The 19,458-nt window shown below is 37.7% G+C and overlaps 1 protein-coding gene and 1 pseudogene across 3 annotated transcripts in view; one reads left to right on the top strand and one right to left on the bottom strand.

The window, feature by feature from the left end:
- The window catches only part of LOC103070768 (lysine-rich nucleolar protein 1 pseudogene), a 1,209-nt pseudogene extending 501 nt beyond the window's left edge, over nucleotides 1-708 (bottom strand).
- A 16,614-nt stretch (nucleotides 709-17,322) lies between these two features.
- RALGAPA1 (Ral GTPase activating protein catalytic subunit alpha 1) overlaps nucleotides 17,323-19,458 on the top strand; it is a 178,440-nt gene continuing 176,304 nt past the window's right edge. For all 3 annotated transcript variants that reach the window (XM_007464829.1, XM_007464830.1, XM_007464828.1), the window contains exons 1-2: nucleotides 17,323-17,425; nucleotides 17,974-18,023. The gene's annotated coding sequence lies outside the window, so the exon portion shown is untranslated. The remainder of the gene's footprint in view (nucleotides 17,426-17,973; nucleotides 18,024-19,458) is intronic.

The following is a 19,458-nucleotide window of genomic DNA, read 5'->3' as shown; positions in this document are numbered from 1 at the left end:
GCTGAACCCGGACCTGGAGAGCTCAGGGTGCCCCAGGAGGGGTATCTCCCTCCTGGTGGATTTTCTTTTTCCTCCTTCATCTTCATGTTGCTTCATCTTCACGTTGTGTTCCCTGGGGCTCCCCTACTTCTGTTTCTGTCACGAGGCTGCCTGCTCCCAGTTGCCATCTTTCCCAACTGAGCAAGAGTACAAAGCATCCCTGGCCTCTCAGAACCAAGGATCCCTGGCTGAGAAGGCTGTAGCTTCCTGGGCCTTTTTCTCCTTTTTGTGTTTTTTGAGCTTCTTGCCAGCTCTGGTTACCTCCTCGACCTGCTTGGGGTCTGGGGGGGGGGGTCTTCACCCTCAAGCCAGGGGACATGGACTTCCTCTTCTCCCCACTGGGTGACTTGGGTGGACCAAGTGCCTGCTTCCTGGGGCTGGGTGATGGCTCAGTCCGTCCAGCATGTAATGTGGCCTCAGGTTCTAGGGGCTCCTCACAGGGCTATGACTGTTCTTTTTCTTCACTAGAGGCATTTGGGGTGCTTGCTCTTGGACCACATTCTTCGAGGGTGGTGTGGCTCTTGTGGGACAAACCTCTGCGAAATAATTGTCACTATTTAAAACCTAGTATTGAGTCTCTGGTTCTTTGACTCCCTTCTTTTTCTTCTTCTTTTTCTCTGGGAGCCCAAGGCCCAGGTCTACTTCGTGAGTCTTAGTGATCATTCCCAAAGGCCAAACTTCCCTGCCTCCACATGAGAGCTGGGGCATACTTTTTTTTTTTAATTTATTTATATTTACTTATTTATTTTTGACTGCTTTGGGTCTTCATTGCTGCACGCAGGCTTTCTCTAGTTGCGATGAGTGGGGGCTCCTCTTTGTTGCAGTGCATGGGCTTCTTGTTGCAGTGGCTTCTCTTTGCTGTGGAGCCCAGGCTCTAGGTATGTGGCTTCAATAGTTGTGGCACGTGGGCTCAGTAGTTGTGGCTTGCAGGCTGTAGAGCGCAGGCTCAGCAGTTGTGGTGCTCGGGCTTAGTTGCGCCGCAGCAGGGGCATACTTTATTGTTTCTTTGTGTGTCTTGTAATTTTGTTGAAAAACTGACATTTTAAATAATACAGCAACTCTAGAAACCACTTTCTCCCTCTCCCCCAGGGTTTGTTGTTGTTTCTGTTGTTATTGTTGCTGTGTGATTCTTTAATGACTTTACTGAACTATGTGCAGTGTATTTTCTTTCTCCTACGTGACCACCGCATTCTTTACTTGTTCAACTTAGTGGTCAGCTAATGACTGCACGGATACTTCCTTACAAGCCTGGAGTCAGTAAGTTTCCTAGTCTTTGCCAAGGAGCTCTCTGCGTGTATTGGGACATACTGTCAATATTCAAGAAACTACATTACTTTTTTAGCCTTTACATCTTTCTTGTGTAACCTCAAGATCAGACAGAGGTGAAAGTTTAAATCTTTTTCCAGACTTTGCTTAGTATGCTTGCAGCTCAGCTCATGGCTTTCTATACTCCCCCTAATATGTCGTAGCTCTTTAAAGTTCCCTATGGATAGCACATTCTCTATATTTTTCCTTTTAAGTTTTTTTTGGTTAGTTGTTTGCCTCATCAATGATTGCTGCCTCAGGCAGCTGTGGTGTTAAATAATTGCCACTGATTGTTTTCCACAAATGTCTCCAGGGGAAAAGCTGTTGCAGTGTGTGAGTTCTGAGTTACTCAAATAAAGACAAGCTTTGCAAGCTGGATTTTCGAAGGAGCAGCTAGATAAGTCAAATGACATTTCTCTTAGAGTGAAGCTTTGAAAGAACTCCAATTCTGTTCTGACTCCTCCAGTGACCCATAGGCTGCTGTTTCTCGCTGTGATCCTGGGCTGTTGGTTTTTAAGGCTGCTATGGAGATGAGGATGGGGAATGGGAACACAGTAAGTTTGAAATGCCGCAGAGCTAACTGTTCTTACTGAGATTCAACCATTTTTCTTGAAAAAATGTGCTTGATTGTTGCGAGCCTTTGATTAATTTCCAGGTCTATGAAAAGGTTGATTTTTAGTGTTTTTGCTTTTGTTTAGCTGTTTTTAATGGAGGAAAAGATTTTCAGAGTTCCTTTTTCCACTAACTCGCTGATATTACCTACTTATAACTTGCTTTTTAAACTATAAATACTTAATGTTTTTCAGTTTTATTAAAATGTTCTTTTATGAATATTTTTAGTGGCTGTCTATTCATTTGTATGGATGTATCATAATTTATTTAGTTCCTTACTGTGTAGTGGGTAGTGGACAGATATTAGGAAGTTAGGGAAGAAAAATAGGACTTGTATATCATGTGAAGGAACCCAGGCTTATCCTGTTTACAGTGGGAAATGCCTTAAGTATTTTAAGCTGATGAGTGATACCGGTAGTTGGACTCAGGTTTGGTAAATTATTCTGGTAGCAATATGTGGAGGACGGATAAAAAGTGGCCTTCAAATGGTGTGAGATTAGGTAGGAGGCTACTAATAAAATTCAGGCAAGAGGTCATGAAGTATCAAACTAAAAATGTTCACTATCCTAAAACTTCAGAGTATCTATCTCAGCCTCTACAGGACTGTGTAGCTTTCAAATAATTCTTTAAAAATACCGTTCTTTCAGAATGAATTTGATTAAAATTGGCCACAAGGTTATATTATGCTTTGACATACCACCTGAAGTGTAGCTAATATGGTGGTGTTGATTGAGGGATCAGAAAAGCTGATTTGGAACTGTTTAATAGCTTTGTGTGACCTGGACTTGTTACCTAACTTCTCTCAGGCTTAATTTCCTCAGGAAGTGGAAATAATATACCTATTTCAAAAATATATTCATGGAGGGCTTCCCTGGTGGCACAGTGGTTGAGAGTCCGCCTGCCGATGCAGGGGACATGGGTTCGTGCCCTGGTCCGGGAGGATCCCACATGCCACGGAGCAGCTAGGCCCGTGAGCCATGGACTCTGAGCCTGCGCGTCCGGAGCTCCTCAATGGGAGAGGCCACAGCAGTGAGAGGCCCGCGTACCGGGGGGAAAAAAAAAAAATATATATATATATATTCGTGGAGAATGAATAAGATATGTTTGTGTAACTGTAAAAGTGCTATCTATGCAAATGTAAACTATTAAGTAAACATAAGTGATTATAATTGTTTGCCTTATCTTTATGTCTCTATGCTTCTGGTGTGTTTGATAAAATAGAATTGATGTTGCTCTTAAATCAGACATTGTATCTTTGTTTATAAGATTATCTTTTTCACTGTATCTCCTCATTTCCTCTGTGCCTATGTCAAATCTTTGAAGGCAAGAGAATAATTTTTATTTTACTTTATGTTTAAGAGTTTTTTTATGTCACTAATAATTTTTATTTTTATTATATATTGAAATAATTTTTTTTTTTTTTTTTGCGGTACATGGGCCTCTCACTGTTGTGGCCTCTCCCGTTGCGGAGCACAGGCTCCGGACACGCAGACTCAGCAGCCATGGCTCACGGGCCCAGCTGCTCCGTGGCATGTGGGGTCTTCCCGGACCGGGCCACGAACCCGCATCCGCAGCATTGGCAGGCGGACTCTCAACCACTGCGCCACCAGGGAAGCCCTGAAATAATATTTTTGACATATTGGTTGAATATAATATATTCAAATTAATTTCATCTGTTTCCTCTACCTTTTTCTCTTCTTTTTTTTAACATCTTTATTGGAGTATAATTGCTTTACAATGGTGTGTTAGTTTCTGCTGTATAACAAAGGGAATCAGCTGTACGTATACATATGTCCCTGTATCTCCTCCCTCTTGCATCTTCCTCCCATCCTCCCTATCCCACCCCTTTAGGTGGTCACAAAGTACTGAGCTGATCTCTCTGTGCTATGTGGATGCTTCCCACTAGCTCTCTGTTTTACATTTGTTAGTGTATATATGTCCATGCCAACCTCTCACTTCGTCCCAGCTTACCCTTCCCCCTCCCCGTGTCCTCAAGTCCATTCTCTATGTCTGCGTCTTTATTCTCGTCCTGCCCCTAGGTTCTTAGAACCATTTTTTTTCTTTTTTAGATTCCATATATATGTGTTAGCATACGGTATTTATTTTTCTCTTTCTGACTTACTTCACTCTATATGACAGACTCTAGGTCCATCCACCACACTACAGATAACTCAATTTTGCTTCTTTTTATGGCTAATATTCCATTGTATACATGTGCCACATGTTCTTTATCCATTCATCTGTCATGGACACTTAGGTTGCTTCCATATTCTGACTATTGTAAATAGTGCTGCAGTGAACATTGTGGTACATGACTCTTTGAATTATGGTTTTCTGAAGGTATATGCCCACTAGTGGGATTGCTGGGTCGTCTGGTAGTTCTATTTTTAGTTCTTTAAGGAACCTCCATAGTGGCTGTATCAATTTACATTCCCAGCAACAGTGCAAGAGGGTTCCCTTTTCTTCACACCTGTTCGAGCATTTATTGTTTGTAGACTTTTGGATGATGGCCATTCTGACTGGTGTGAGGTGATACCACACTGTAGTTTTGATTTGCATTTCTCTACTGCTCACTGATGTTAAGCATCCTCTTATATGTTTGTTGGCAATCTATATCTTCTTTGGAGAAATGTCTTTTTAGGTCTTCTGCCTATTTTTGGAGTGGGTCGTTTGTTTTTTGATATTGAGCTGCATGAGCTGCTTGTATATTTTGGAGATTAATCCTTCGTCAGTTGCTTCATTTGCAAATATTTTCTCCCATTCTAGGGTTGTTTCTCCATCTTGTTTATGTTTTCCTTTGCTGTGCAAAAGCTTTTAAGTTTCATTAGGTCCCATTTGTTTATTTTTGTTTTCATTTCCATTTCTCTAAGAGTGGGACAAAAAGGATCTTGCTGTGATTTATGTCAAATAGTGTTCTTCCTATGTTTTCCTCTAAGACTTTGAAAGTGTCTGGCCTTACATTTAGGTCTTTAATTCATTTTGAGTTTACTTTTGTGTATGGTGTGAGGGAGTGTTCTAATTTCATTCTTTTACATGTAGCTGTCCAGTTTTCCCAGCACCACTTATTGAAGAGGCTGCCTTTCTCCATTGTATATTGTCACCTCTCTTTATCAAAGATAAGGTGACCATATGTGTGTGGGTTTATCTCTGGGCTTTCTATCCTGTTCCATTGATCTATATTTCTGTTTTTGTGGCAATACCATACTGTCTGGCTTACTGTAGCTTTGTAGTATAGTCTGAAGTCTGTGAACCTAATTCCTCTAGCTCTATTTTCCTTTCTCAAGATTGCTTTGGCTATTCGGGGTATTCTGTGTTTCCATGCAAATTGTGAACTTTTTTGTTCTAGTTCTTGAAAAATGCCATTGGTAGTTTGATAGGGATTGCACTGAATCTGTAGACTGGTTTGGGTAGTATAGTCATTTTCAAAATGTTGATTCCTCCAATCCAAGAACTTGGTATATTTCTCCATCTGTTTGTATCATCTTCAATTTCTTTCATCGGTGTCTTGTAGTTTACTGCATACAGGTCTTTTGTCTCCTTAGGTAGGTTTATTCCTAGGTATTTTATTCTTTTTGTTGCAATGGTACATGGGAGTGTTTCCTTAATTTCTCTTTCAGATTTTTGATCATTAGTGTATAGGAATGCCAGAGATTTCTGTGCATTAATTTTGTATCCTGCTACTTTACCAGATTCATTGATTAGCTCTAGTAGTTTTCTGGTAGCATCTTTAGGATTCTCTATGTAGAGTATCATGTCATCTGCAAACAGTGACAGCTTTCCTTCTTCTTTTCCGATTTGGATTCCTTTTATTTCTTTTTCTTCTCTGATTGCTGTGACTAAAACTTCCAAAACTATGTTGAATATTAGTGGTGAGAGTGGGCAACCTTGTCTTGTTCCTGATCTTAGTGGAAATGGTTTGTTTTTCACCATTGAGGACGATGTTGGTTGTGGGTTTGTTGTATATGGCCTTTATTATGTTGAGGAAAGTTCCCTCTATGCCTACTCTCTGGAGGGTTTTTATCACAAATGGGTGTTGAATTGTGTCGAAAGATTTTTTTGCATCGATTGAGATGATCATATGGTTTTTTTCCTTCAATTTGTTAATATGGTGTATCACATTGATTGATTGATTTGCATATATTGAAGAATCCTTGCATTCCTGGGATAAATCCCATGTGATCATGGTGTATGATCTTTTAACTTGCTGTCGAATAGTGTTTGCTAGTATTTTGTTGAGGGTTTTTGCATCTATGTTCATCAGTGCTGTTGGCCTGTAGTTTTCTTTCTTTGTGACATCTTTGTCTGATTTTCGTATCAGGGTGATGGTGGCCTCGTAGAATGAGTTTGGGAGTGTTTCTCCCTCTGCTATATATTGGAAGACTTTGAGAAGGATAGGTGTTAGCGCTTCTCTAAATGTTTGATAGAATTTGCCTGTGAAGCCATCTGGTCCTGGGCTTTTGATGGCTGGAAGGTTTTTAATCACAGTTTCATTTTCAGTGCTTGTGATTGGTCTGTTCATATTTTCCATTTCTTCGTGGTTCAGTCTCGGAACGTTGTGCATTTCTGAGAGTTTGTCCATTCCTTCCAGGTTGTCCATTTTATTGGCATCTAGTTGCTTGTAGTAATCTCTCATGATCCTTTGTATTTCTGCAGTGTCAGTTGTTACTTCTCCTTTTTCATTTCTAATCCTATTGATTTCTGTCTTCTCCCTTTTTTTCTTGATGTGTCTGGCTAATGGTTTATCAATTTTGTTTATCTTCTCAAAGAACCAGCTTTTAGTTTTATTGATCTTTGCTATTGTTTCCTTCATTTCTTTTTCATTTATTTGTGATCTGATCTTTATGATTTCTTTCCTTCTGCTAACTTCGGGGGTTTTTTGGTCTTCTTTCTCTAATTGCTTTAGGTGTAATGTTAGGTTGTTTATTAGAGATGTTTCTTGTTTCCTGAGGTAAGATTGTACTGCTATAAACTTCCCTCTTAGAACTGCTTTTGCTGCATCCCATTGGTTTTGGGTTGTGATCTTTTCATTGTCATTTGTTTCTAGGTATTTTTTGATTTCCTCTTTGATTTCTTCAGTGATCTCTTGGTTATTAAGTAGTGTACTGTTTAGCCTCCATGTGTTTGTATATTTTACAGATTTTTTCTGTAATTGATATCTAGTCTCATAGCATTGTGGTTTGAAAAGATACTTGATACAATTTCAGTTTTCTTAAATGTACCAAGGCTTGATTTGTGAACCAAGCTATGATGTATTCTGGAGAATGTTCCATGAGCACTTGAGAGGAAAGTGTATTCTGTTGTTTTTGGATGGAATGTCTTATAAATATCAATTAAATCCATCTTGTTTAATGTATCATTTAAAGCTTGCATTTCCTTATTTATTTTCATTTTGGATGATCTGTCCATTTGTGAAAGTGGGGTGTTAAAGTCCCCTACTGTGATTGTGTTACTGTCAATTTCCCCTTTTATGGCTGTATTTACCTTATGTATTGAGGTGCTCCTATGTTGGGTTCATACATATTTACAATTGTATCTTCTTCTTGGATTGATCCCTTGATCATTATGTAGTGTCCTTCTTTGTCTTTTGTAATAGTCTTTGTTTTAAAGTCTATTTTGTCTGATAATGTGAATTGCTACTCCACCTTACTTTTGATTTCCATTTGCATGGAATATCTTTTTTCCATCGCCTCACTTTCAGTTGTATGTGTTGCTAGGTCTGAAGTGGGTCTCTTGTAGACAGCATATATACGGGTCTTGTTTTTGTATGCATTCAGCCAGTCTGTGTCTTTTGGTTGGAGAAGTTAATCCATTTACATTTAAGGTAATTATTGATATATATGTTCCAATTACCATATTCTTAATTGTTTTGGGTTTGTTATTGTAGGTGTTTTCCTTCTCTTGTGTTTCCTGCCTAGAGAAGTTCCTTTAGCATTTGTTGTAAAGCTGGTTTGGTGGTGCTGAATTCTCTTAGCTTTTGCTTGTCAGTAAAGGTTTTAATTTCTCCATCAAATCTGAATGAGATCCTTGCTGGGTAGAGTAATCTTGGTTGTAGGTTTTTCCCCCTCATCACTTTAAATATGTCCTCCCATTCCCTTCTGGCTTGCAGAGTTTGTGCTGAAAGATCAGCTGGTAACCTTATGGGGATTCCCTTGTATGTTATTTGTTGTTTTTCCCTTGCTGCTTTTAATATTATTTTTGTATTTAATTTTTGATACTTTGATTAGTATGTCTTTGCGTGTTTCTCTTTGGATTTATCCTGTGTGGGACTCTGTGCTGCCTGGACGTGATTAAATATTTCCTTTCCCATATTAGGGAAGTTTTCATTTATAATCTCTTCAAATATTTTCTCAGTCCCTTTCTTTTTCTCTTCTTCTGGGACCCCTATAATTCGAATGCTGGTGTGTTTAATGTTGACCCAGAGGTCTCTGAGACTGTCCTCAGTTCTTTTCATTCTTTTTTCTTTATTCTACTCTGCAGTAGTTAGTTCCACTATTTTATCTTCCAGGTCACTTGTCCATTCTTCTGCCTCAGTTATTCTGCTATTGATTCCTTCTAGAGAATTTTAATTTTCGTTTATTGTGCTGTTCACCATTGTTTGTTTACTCTTTCGTTCTTCTAGTTCCTTGTTAAATGTTTCTTGTATTTTCTTCATTCTATTTCCAAGATTTTGGATCATGTTTACTGTCATTACTCAGAATTGTTTTTCAGGTAGACTGCCTATTTCCTCTTCATTTGTTAGGTCCATTGGATTTTTACCTTGCTTCTTCATCTGCTGTCTGTTTCTCTGTCTTCTCATTTTGCTTAACTTGCTGTGTTTGGCGTCTCCTTTTCGCAGGCTGCAGGTTCGTAGTTCCTGTTGTTTTTGGTGTCTGCCCCCAGTGGCTAAGGTTGGTTTAGTGAGTTGTGTAGGCTTCCTGGTGGAGGGGACTAGTGCCTGTGTTCTAGTGGATGAGGCTGGATCTTTCCTTTCTGGTGGGCAGGTCCACGTCTGGTGGTGTGTTTTGTGGTGTCTGTGACCTTATGATTTTAGGCAGCATCTCTTCTAATGGGTGGGGTTGTGTTCCTGTCTTGCTAGTTGTTTGGCATAGGGTGTCCAGCACTGTATCTTGGTGGTCGTTGAGTGGAGGTGGGTCTTGGCGTTGAGATGGAGATCTCTGGGAGATTTTTGCCTTTGATACTATGTGGACCTGGGAGGTCTCTTGTGGACCAGTGTCCTGAAGTTGGGTCTCCCACCTCAGAGGCACAGCCCTGACGCCTGGCTGGAGCACCAAGAGCCTGTCATCCACATGGCTCAGAATAAAACGGAGGAAAAAAAGAATGAAAGAAAGAACAAGATAAAATAAAATAAAAGTTACTAAAATAAAAAATAATTATTAAAAAGAAATTTTTTGTAAGTAATAAAAATTAAGAAAAGGAAAGAAAGAAGAGAGTGACCAAACCAGAAAACAAATCCACCAATGATAACAAGCACTAAACACTAAAGAAAAAACAAAAAACAACGGACAGACAGAACCCTAGGACAAATGGTAAAATCAAAGCTAAACAGACAAAATCACACACTGAAGGATACATATACACCCTCACAAAAAGAGAAAAATGGAAAAAAAATATATATTTCGTTCCTCCCAAAGTCCACCTCCTTAATTTGGGATGATTCGTTGTCTATTCAGGTATTCCACAGATGCAGGGTACATCAAGTTGACTGCTGAGATTTAATCTGCTGCTCCTGAGGTTTCTGGGAGAGATTTCCCTTTCTCTTCTTTGTTTGCACAGCTCCTGGGGTTCAGCTTTGGATTTGGCCCCGCCTCTGCATGTAGGTCACCTGAGCGTGTCTGTTCTTCACTCAGACAGGACAGGGTTAAAGGAGCCGCTGATTCGGGGGCTCTGGGTCACTCAGGCCGGGGGGAGGGAGGGGTATGGAGTGCGGGGCGAGCCTGCGGGGGCAGAGGCCAACATGACGTTGCAGCAGTATGAGGCATGCCGTGCATTCTCCTGGGGAAGTTGTCCCAGGATCATGGGACCCTGCCAGTGGTGGGCTGTACAGGCTCCCGGGAGGGGAGGTGTGGATAGTAACCTGTGTTTGCACAGTGTTCTTGGTGGCTGCAGCAGCAGCCTTAGCATCTCATACCCGTCTCTCGGGTCCTCACTGATAGCCACAGCTCACGCTGTCCCTGGAGCTCCTTTAAGCGGCGCTCTTAATCCCCTCTCCTTGCGGACCAGGAAGCAAAGAAGCAAGAAAAAGTGTCTTGCCTCTTCGGCAGCTCCAGACCTTTCCCCGGACTCCATTCCAGCTAGCTGTGGTGCCCTAGCCCCCTTCAGGCTATGTTTATGCATCCAACCCCTGTCCTCCCCCTGGGATCCGACCTCCGAAGCCCGAGCCTCAGCTCCCAGCCCCTGCCCGCCCCGGCGGGTGAGCAGACGAGCCTCTTGGGCTGGTGAGTGCTGGTCGGTACCGATCGACTGTGCAGTAATCTCTCCACTTTGCCCTCCGCACCCCTGTTGCTGTGCTCTCCTCTGTGGCTCTGAAGCTTCCCTCCTCCGCCACCCGCCGTCTCTGCTCATGAAGGGCCTTCCTAATGTGTGGAAACCTTCCTTCACAGCTCCCTTCCAGAGGTGTAGGTCGTGTCCCTATTCTTTTGTCTCTGTTTTTTTCTTTTTTCTTTTGCCCTACCCAGGTACGTGGGGAGTTTCTTGCGTTTTGGGAAGTCTGAGGTCTTCTGTGAGTGTTCAGTAGGTGTTCTGTAGGAGCTGTTCCACATGTAGATGTATTTCTTATGTATTTGTGGCGAGGAAGGTGATCTCCGTGTCTTAGTCTTCCGCCATCTTGAAGCTCCTCCTCTTGCAGGTGGATTCTTAACCACTGTGCCAGCCGGGAAGTTCCTAGTTATTAATTCTTAATTTTAGTTCATTTTGGTCAGAGAGCATGACATGTGCTAAGTTATTCTTGGTTCTTTTTCTGTTTAGTTTGTGTCCTTAGTAATTCAGTTTTTAAACTTTTTTTGTTTTTAATATTTACTTATTTATTTATTTACTTTTTTATTTGGCTGCACTGGGTCTTAGTTGCAGCATTCAGGATCTTTGTTTCCATGTGTGGGATCTTCCTTGCTGCATGTGGGTTCTTTTTAGTTGTGGCATGTGGGCTTTTTTAGTTGCGCCATGTGAGCTATTAGTTGCGGCACGCGGGATCTAGTTCCCTGACCAGGGATTGAACCCAGGCTCCCTGCTTTTGGAGTGCAGAGTGTTAACCCACTTGACCATCAGGGAAGCCCCCAGTAGTTCAGTTTTTATAAATACCTTACTTTTACATGGGAAGATTTATAGTCTCTTGAATTTAGAGTTTTACAGGTAAAGTGCTCATTTTGTTGTTCAAATCTTGTGTATACTTAGTACTTACTTCTGTTAAATATGAGACAGATGTGTTAAAAGCTACCACACTATAAATGGGTTTGCTTTTCCTTAGAAATCTGTCAGCTTTTGCTGTTTATATCTCTTCATGCAAAATTGAAATTAAAGCTTTCTGGTAAATAGAGCCTTTTGTCAAAATATATTGAACTCTTAAATTGTATTAATTCTTGCCCTAATGTTTACTTTTTGTCTCTTTTTGAGCGATCACTTTTGGTATTTTTGGTTAGTATTTGGGTTAAAAATATTTTTCTTAGTAAATACTTTGTAGCTTGACTTTTGTGTGTGTGTTTAAATCCAGTATGATTACAGCTCTCAACTGTGGCATTTAATCCATTAACTTTTTTGTAATTACTTGTATATTTATATTGATTTCTGTCATCGCATTCACTTTTTTGGGGTACTTTTCTTTACTCATGTGTGTTAGATTGATAAGCTTTTCTATATTCTTTTTCCCTTCTAATGATTAGAAGTTATGCATTGTTGTTATTCTCTTATTGGTAACTCAGAAAACTTCAATAGCATACTAATATTGAAGTCTAGAGTTCATCACTGTTTCTACTGTCCTCTTAAATAAAATAAGATCTTAAAATACTTTCTCCAGCATTTGTTTCATCTTTCACATTATTGCCCATTATTTTACTTCCTCCTTGTTAGTAACCTTTTGCATTAGTACTTTGGTTAACAGTCAGTGCTCATAAGATTTACCCACACATTTTCCAGTTTCTTAGCTCATCTTTGCTTCTTGCTTCTCACTCTTCCATGTGAGTTTATTTCTATCCGTTCAGAAATCTATCTTTTGTAATTCTTTGAGTGAGAGCTTTGAAGTGTCACACTCTGTGTTAGAAAATGCCTTTTCTTTATTTTCATGTTCTTCTTATTAGTAGTTTAGCTGAATTAGAATTTTATGATGACCATTATTTTCCCTTAGTTCTTTCAGTATAAAATTGCGTTGTCTTCTTGCCTCTATTGGGCTGATGAGAAGTCTGTTGTTAGTTTTGATATTTCTGTGTAGGTAACTTTTTTTGGTTGTAATATTTCCATTTTGTTTTTGGAGTTAGGATGTGACCGTGGATTTGTGTTCATCCTGCTTGGGAATCACTATGCTTTTTCAGTCTGAAGATTTATTTACATATTTCACCAATTTTAGATAGTACTCAGACCTTATTTCTTTGAATATTGCTTACATTTTATCTTTGTTCTTGGGGCTTCTCAAGCAGTCTGTTTCCATCTTATTATTTTTCTGTGCTACCTTCTGAGTAATAGCATCAGTCTGTCTTCTGACTTACTATTTCTCTGTTTCTTCCTTTTGGCCTCTCTTCCTCCCTTTTCTCAATTTCTTTTCCCTTCTCATATACCCTCCTCTTTTCTTAGAACTTGATAATGTATTGTTTATAATTTTCCAGCCTGTTTGTGTGGTTTTACCCCCCTTCTTCTTTCTTGCACCTTCTTTCTGTTTTCCTCCTACTTTTCTCTTCTACTTCCCCCCTTATTTGTGCTTGACTCCATATTGCTTATATTTTAATACTACATTTTTGTGTTTCTTTTCCCTTACCCATTCTCCCTTTTCCTCATCCTCACTTCCTTCCCATCTCCTTTCCTACATATTTCCCCTTCAACCCCTTCCTGCCTTTATACCACATTCTCACCATCCTCCTCTCCCTCATGACACCTCTCCCTCCATCCCACCTCCTTCTTTCCTACTTACTCTCTATTTTTTTTTGTGGTACGCGGGCCTCTCACTGTTGTGGCCTCTCCCATTGCGGAGCACAGGCTCCGAATGCGCAGGCTCAGCGGCCATGGCTCACAGGCCTAGCCGCTCCGCGGCATGTGTGATCTTCCCGGACCGGGGCACGAACCTGTGTCCCCTGCATTGGCAGGTGGACCCTCAACCACTGCGCCGCCAGGGAAGCCCCCTACTTACTTTCTTTTCTTCACTTCTACTACTTCTCCTCTTCCTTTTTTTTTTTTTGAGCTTGTATTATTTATTTTTATCCAGCATTTCTGTGTCTCTGCGATTAGAGAGTTTTTTGTGTTATTCACTGTATTGTTGGATCAGTCCTCATTATTATTGATTATTTTAAGGCAATAATTTTCATTGTTCAGTGCTTTATTATCAGGAGCAGATTACTTGTGATACACTTCACAGATTAGTGTATTATAGTGCCATCATTTGAGGAAAAGTTCTAAATGGTGGCTTTTTTTTTAATATATAGATGAGGAAGAAGAACGATGGTATTGCAAAATTTGTTGAATTTTTGGTCATCTTGCATGGGTTATGTGATAACTTTTCTAGGGAAGTATTTAGTACAGGTATCTGAAATTTAAGGTCAGGTAAACTGGCCTTCTGAATTTTGTAATTTTTAATTATAGATTTGTTATAGAGCTTAGATGTCTTCAAAAGATGTAGTAGGAAAGAAATATATTGATTAGCTTCTTGAAGCTTATTCATGAAAAGATCCTAGAGACATCTGAAATTTTATTTGTGAAAATTAAATGAAGTCTAGAACTGTTTTGCTACTTAAAGTTAGTATTCCCAAAGGTCTTCAAAGCATTCCTAAGCCTGAGTAAGTTTTTTGAAAATCTCAGAAACTTCAATCTTAATTTGTGGTTGAAATGTTTATTTTGATTTCTTTAAGAAAATACTAATTTACAAACATTGCAAATCAAACAGAAGTACTTCTAAAAATGGGGGAAGTTTTTGAATGCTTAAACTTTTTTTAAGTGCCATCCATCAGTTTAGCACTTCCTCAGATTAAAATTTTGAAAAAATTAGAAAGGTAAAAGAAGCTAAGGCATGCTTTCTGCTCGCAAAGAGCATCCAGTATCTGTAAGAGAATGGTACAGTTGGCACTCCATTTTGGAGGGGTGGGTCCACATCCTCAGATTCAACCTATTTTGGATAAAAAATATTCAGGAAAAAAAGTCTGGAGAATTCCAGAAAGCAGAACTTGAATTTGCCGCACCCAGGCAACTATTTACATAGCATTTACATTGTGTCCGGTATTATAAGTAATCTAGAGGTGACGTAAAGTGTGTGGGAGATGTGCATAGGTTATATGCAAATACCATGTCATTTTATATAAGGGATTCTCCAATTTTGGCATCTGATGGGTTCCTGGAACCATCACCTGCTGATACCGAGGGACAGTTGTACTAACTAATGTGACATAATTAGGAGCCATGCTGACTAAAAGTACTGGAGGCATTCACAAAAAGAGAAAACATAAAGGGTTTGGGGCATTTTTGGGGGAAAGGTATTGGGTAGAAGTTTTTCCATAATCTCTTTCTTTGTGGATTTCCTTCCTTTTATATTTTCCTTTCTTCTGTGTTACTGTTTTATAGAGAGACTTCTTTTTCAATAAGTGAAACCTTCTTATTCTCTTATATCCACCTTTTTTGTGTTTTTTCCTGTTTTCCCCCACTATGTAAATTTTGTGAATTGGTGAACAAAAATATTTTATAAGAGTTTTTATTTGCTAATTAGTTCATTACAAATAGATACAGAGTAAAAAACAAATTGACCTAATTTTGATGCAGTATTTTTTATTAGCAAGTATGTAGTTTCCAGGCTTCCTGTAACATGCTGTATCATGGGAAGGAAATTGAGAGAGACTGTCTTGGCTCCTAAATTTATGTTGCAAAATCTTGAGTTGATTCATGTTTGCTTTTGTTTTGATTTTTTTGTTTTGCTTTGTTATTGTTCTCATTTGCTTCTTTCCCCTGGGACATTAGTTTTGTTTGAAACATTAATTTCAGGAAATTCAGCGGTAATTGTAGCAGTCTATTTCATTCTCATTTCTTAGTTCTTTGTTACTTCAAACTACTCAGTGGGGAAAACAGAATACTTCTCCTGTTTATCTCAGTGTATGTGTTTTATTTTGGTAGTCTCTAAAATATGTTAAACTAGTATTCAATGACAGTTATTCTTATCTTCTTACAGGCAGATAACAGATAAACTACTAGTGTTCTTTTCTTATTTTTCTTATAGATGTATCAATATTACACTGGAAGCTGAATAACATAGAGGTTAAGAGCATGGGCACTAAATCCAGGCTGTGTGGAGTTTAAATCCATGACTCTGTTTCTTACTAACTGAATTACTTAAACTCTCTATACCTGTTTTCTCATCTTTAGAGTTAGGGATAATAGTAGTACTTATTTCATAGTGTTGTTCTAAGGACTTTAGGAATTAATTTCTATAAAGGACTTAGAAGAGTTTCTGGCATATAGAAAACATTGTTTGTGTTAGCCGTTATTATTTTTTTTTCCCCTAGTTCTGTGAAAATGTACACAGATAGTGTTACAGGTAGGAATGGAATCTGGGTGTTCTGATTCCAGTCAAGATGAAGCAGTGCTATTTTGCCTGTCAGGTTATGCAGTCTTTTCCAAGATAAAAATTTCCAAGCTACAAAATGAATACAATAACATTAAAATAATTTATTTGATTAATAATAAAACACATTTGAGTACATATGTGCTCAGCACTGTGCTTAGGTTTTAGAAATACTAAGGTAGACACACTTTCTATCCTAAAGAAACTATAGACTAGTCCTGGAAAAAAGACAAGGAAACACTTGAGACATAATTACTTCCATGAGAGAGAAATGTAGAGAACACAAGGGAATAGAGAGGAGAGGGCATCCATTCCTTCCTTGGGGAGGGCAAAACAAAAGGGAAACAGTCTTGGAAAATTCCATAGATGAGATGTCATTAAAGATTTATGAATATTCATAGGGTAAGATAATACACCAGAGTTTAAAGTGCTGTCTGTATGTTGTTACTATTTAACTTTATTCTGAAATCTTCCATTCAGCCTTAGAGCATTCCAAGAAATTAATTGATGTTTAACTTGAGTTTATCAGCAGTTAGTGGTTTATTCTTCATTTTACTCCCAGGTTCAAAAAAATCTTTGTTTTTCCAGTTGCTTTTTTCAAATTTGTTTGTTATAAAAGAGACATGTGCTTTTTGTAAAGGAATTTGAATAGTAGGAAGTATATAAAGTAAAAGTTCTTAATTCCTCCCCTTTTCCCCAACTTTCTCACCCCCACCGAAAATAAACCAAACAATAAAATGCATAAGTACATATACACCTACGATGTAGATATCTTGCTTTAAATAATAAATACCATTTCCTTAGTTTGTACTTATGATATTTTCCAACATATCAAGGATACTTTTTCTATTTTATTTTTATCAAAATGCTCAAAGCTAGCCAAAATGAATTATTTTTCTGCATCCTATCCTGCTTTCCTCACTTCATGTCTTTGTTTATGCCGAGAATGTCTTTCTCATTCAAACCCACCACTTTATGTCCAAAGGCCTTCCTGTCCATAGAGGTCTTTTCAGATAATACATTCTCTGTCAGGCGTTTGTTCTTTCCCCACCTTCACCCCTCATTGAGTTTTGAAAGTAATTTTGTGTTAGTACCCAACACTTTCTGCTCTGCATACAGTTAAATGTTCAGTTTCTCTGCCTTGGACTATACTGACAGTTCTTATAGAACAGTATTACCTGAATTTTATAATACTTAAGTGCCTATTTGCAAAGCCTATTGTTAGATATTTAAAGTAAATGTATTTTAGACATGTATTATTACTCTTAGAAATACTGATTTTTAACTGTATTGGGGGAAAAGTTAGGAGAGCATAGCTGTGAGTTGAAAATAGAACTTGACTTCTTTTTTAATGATTTTGGATAAAACTTTCTGAGGCATTGTTTTCTTTTACTAAACAAAGATTATGATAACCTGATTTGACCAGTTTTTAAAATTAAAATCTTTAAAAGCTAAAGTTGTGAGAACAAGGATATAAATGTATAAGCACATCTCTTAAATATTTTAATAGAATTTTAAGAGCAGTTCTTTGGCATTTTTGAAGGAAACATGCCACAATAAATATTTGCTGAACGTGATATAAATAGTAATCACTAAAAACTGTTTTCATTTATTTTTCAGAGAATGCAGAGTCCATCGATCTTAAACAGTTTTTTGACCAACATTTTTCACATATATATTATGTGTTTTTTGAGAATTTTGTTACTATTGAAGCTAGTCTTAAACAGAAAGGTAAGATGTTAAAATCAGTTTTGGCTTATGTTGATGTTTCAAATAATTGTCGTAAACATTCACTTAAAAATATACTCTTGGACATTGGAATTTTAGTATTATTTTGCTTCTTTTTGTTAGACAGCTTGTAGAACACCCCTCTCACACTATGGGTTAGTAGTAATATCCTTATTATTTTGAGAAGGCTTAGATTTCCTTTTTCTCTGGTCAGGTTTACTTGTTTTCTCACCTTTGCTCTGCCCTACAGGCATATGTCAGGTTTGAGCAGTCATTTTCATAAATTCATTTTTAGAGTTCTTTTAGAGTTCTCCACAATATATTCTGATTTGTTTTTAGACATAAATATGTAGAATCTAAATTTAGCTGTCTAAAAAGAGTAGGGAGAGATGCTATGATGTTGTCTATACATTGAACAGAATACACTTTAAACATTTTATTAATGAGAAAAAAAACTTCAGTGCTTGAAATATTTTAAGCTTTTTAAGTGGTTGTTGACATTGAGGACAAAATGATAATGTTTAAAATATTTTTCTATAAAAATGTTTTAGGTCACAAGTCTCAGAGGGAGGAATTGGATGCTATACTTTTTATTTTTGAGGTAAGTACCTGCCAATGTAACTTTTTTTCCAAAATTAATTTTTGGAACATGCAAAGGAATATATTGAATATTAACAAACACTGTGAATCTACCATGCTTTTCAAAAACTGAATTGCACTTTTTAACCTAAAAATATACCTGACTTAATTATTTTCTGAGGTACACATATTATTTTTAGGTACAGATAAAATTATGTTTTTATGCATTTGATACCACAGTTGGTACAATATTCATTGTGTTTGCAAACATGAAAATTTTAATTTGTGGGAGATTTACACAAACGGAGAATTAAAAAAAAAAACACATTATTACTTGAGAGGGTAAATTCATAGAACTGTTACATACCTAAGGAGTTTTCTGCTTTAACTGCTTTTCATTGAAAACTTATATAAAATAGTTTTAAATATTTTATAAATTGTTCTACTACATTTGCTTTGGATTGGGGTGGGACACATTTTTATTGCTAAATAAACAGAAGGAAACAACAACATTTGATACTCTGCTAAAATTTGTTTCATTTTTGGCACAATGATAAAAATGAGGGACACACATGCTTTTCAAATAACCCCATGCTCTTCATTCTGTCTTTCAAATCAAATAGTGATAGGAGTATTCTGATCTTTATTGAGAATTTTAGAGAACTGGAGAAAGTCAGGATTAGATCTTGTGATCTGAAAAGCATAGTAAAGAATTTAGAAATCAGTTTCTAAAGATTGAACTATTCTATCTACTGCTAATTAAAGATAATTCACTATTTTTTATGTTGACTATTTTAGTATGGTTTAGAAGAATTGAAGAATTTGATCTCTTTCTTAGTTGCTGAGTTAGTCACAGCTGAAAAAAGAAAGTGTTTTTTTTTTAAGAGTTCCAGACAGAAGCAACTGGTGTCGGTACCTGTTCTGCAGTTAATTTTCATTAGTCGTTAACCCTGAGGAATTTGCTTATATTTACCTCCCCAGGTGTTTGCATGAACTGTTTACAAGGGAAATATTAAAACATGAATATTTTGAGAAAGAGTAAAAGTATGTACAGAGAAAGCAAGATGATAATTCCTGGAAAATGTTCCTTCAGACATTCATGCTTGCCCTATATTCAGGAAACTGAGATGATTGACTAGTTAATAGAAGCTCTTTCAGAATATTCCTTCTGTTAAAAAATAATACTTATTTTACTGTATGTAATATATACTGATCATTTGTTACTCTTTGAACAGAAATGTTTGTAATCAGTCGCTAAATTTCATTAGGAAAAGAGATGTTAGATATAGGATTTTCATCTTTTGGAAAAAATATTTAACCTGTGTGCTGATGTTTTTCTGCTTATAATGGGGACAGTAATGTCTGACCTCCACCTTTAGAGACTAATGATGATTTAAAAAAAAATTATAGGGCTTCCCTGGTGGCGCAGTGCTTGAGAGTCCGCCTGCCGATGCAGG

The sequence above is a fragment of the Lipotes vexillifer genome, unplaced genomic scaffold (assembly GCF_000442215.2).
Source record: "Lipotes vexillifer unplaced genomic scaffold, Lipotes_vexillifer_v1.1 scaffold324, whole genome shotgun sequence".
NCBI lineage: Eukaryota > Metazoa > Chordata > Mammalia > Artiodactyla > Lipotidae > Lipotes > Lipotes vexillifer.
The sequence above is the reverse complement of the archived record's forward strand: the minus strand, read 5'-3'. Positions and strand labels throughout refer to the sequence as shown.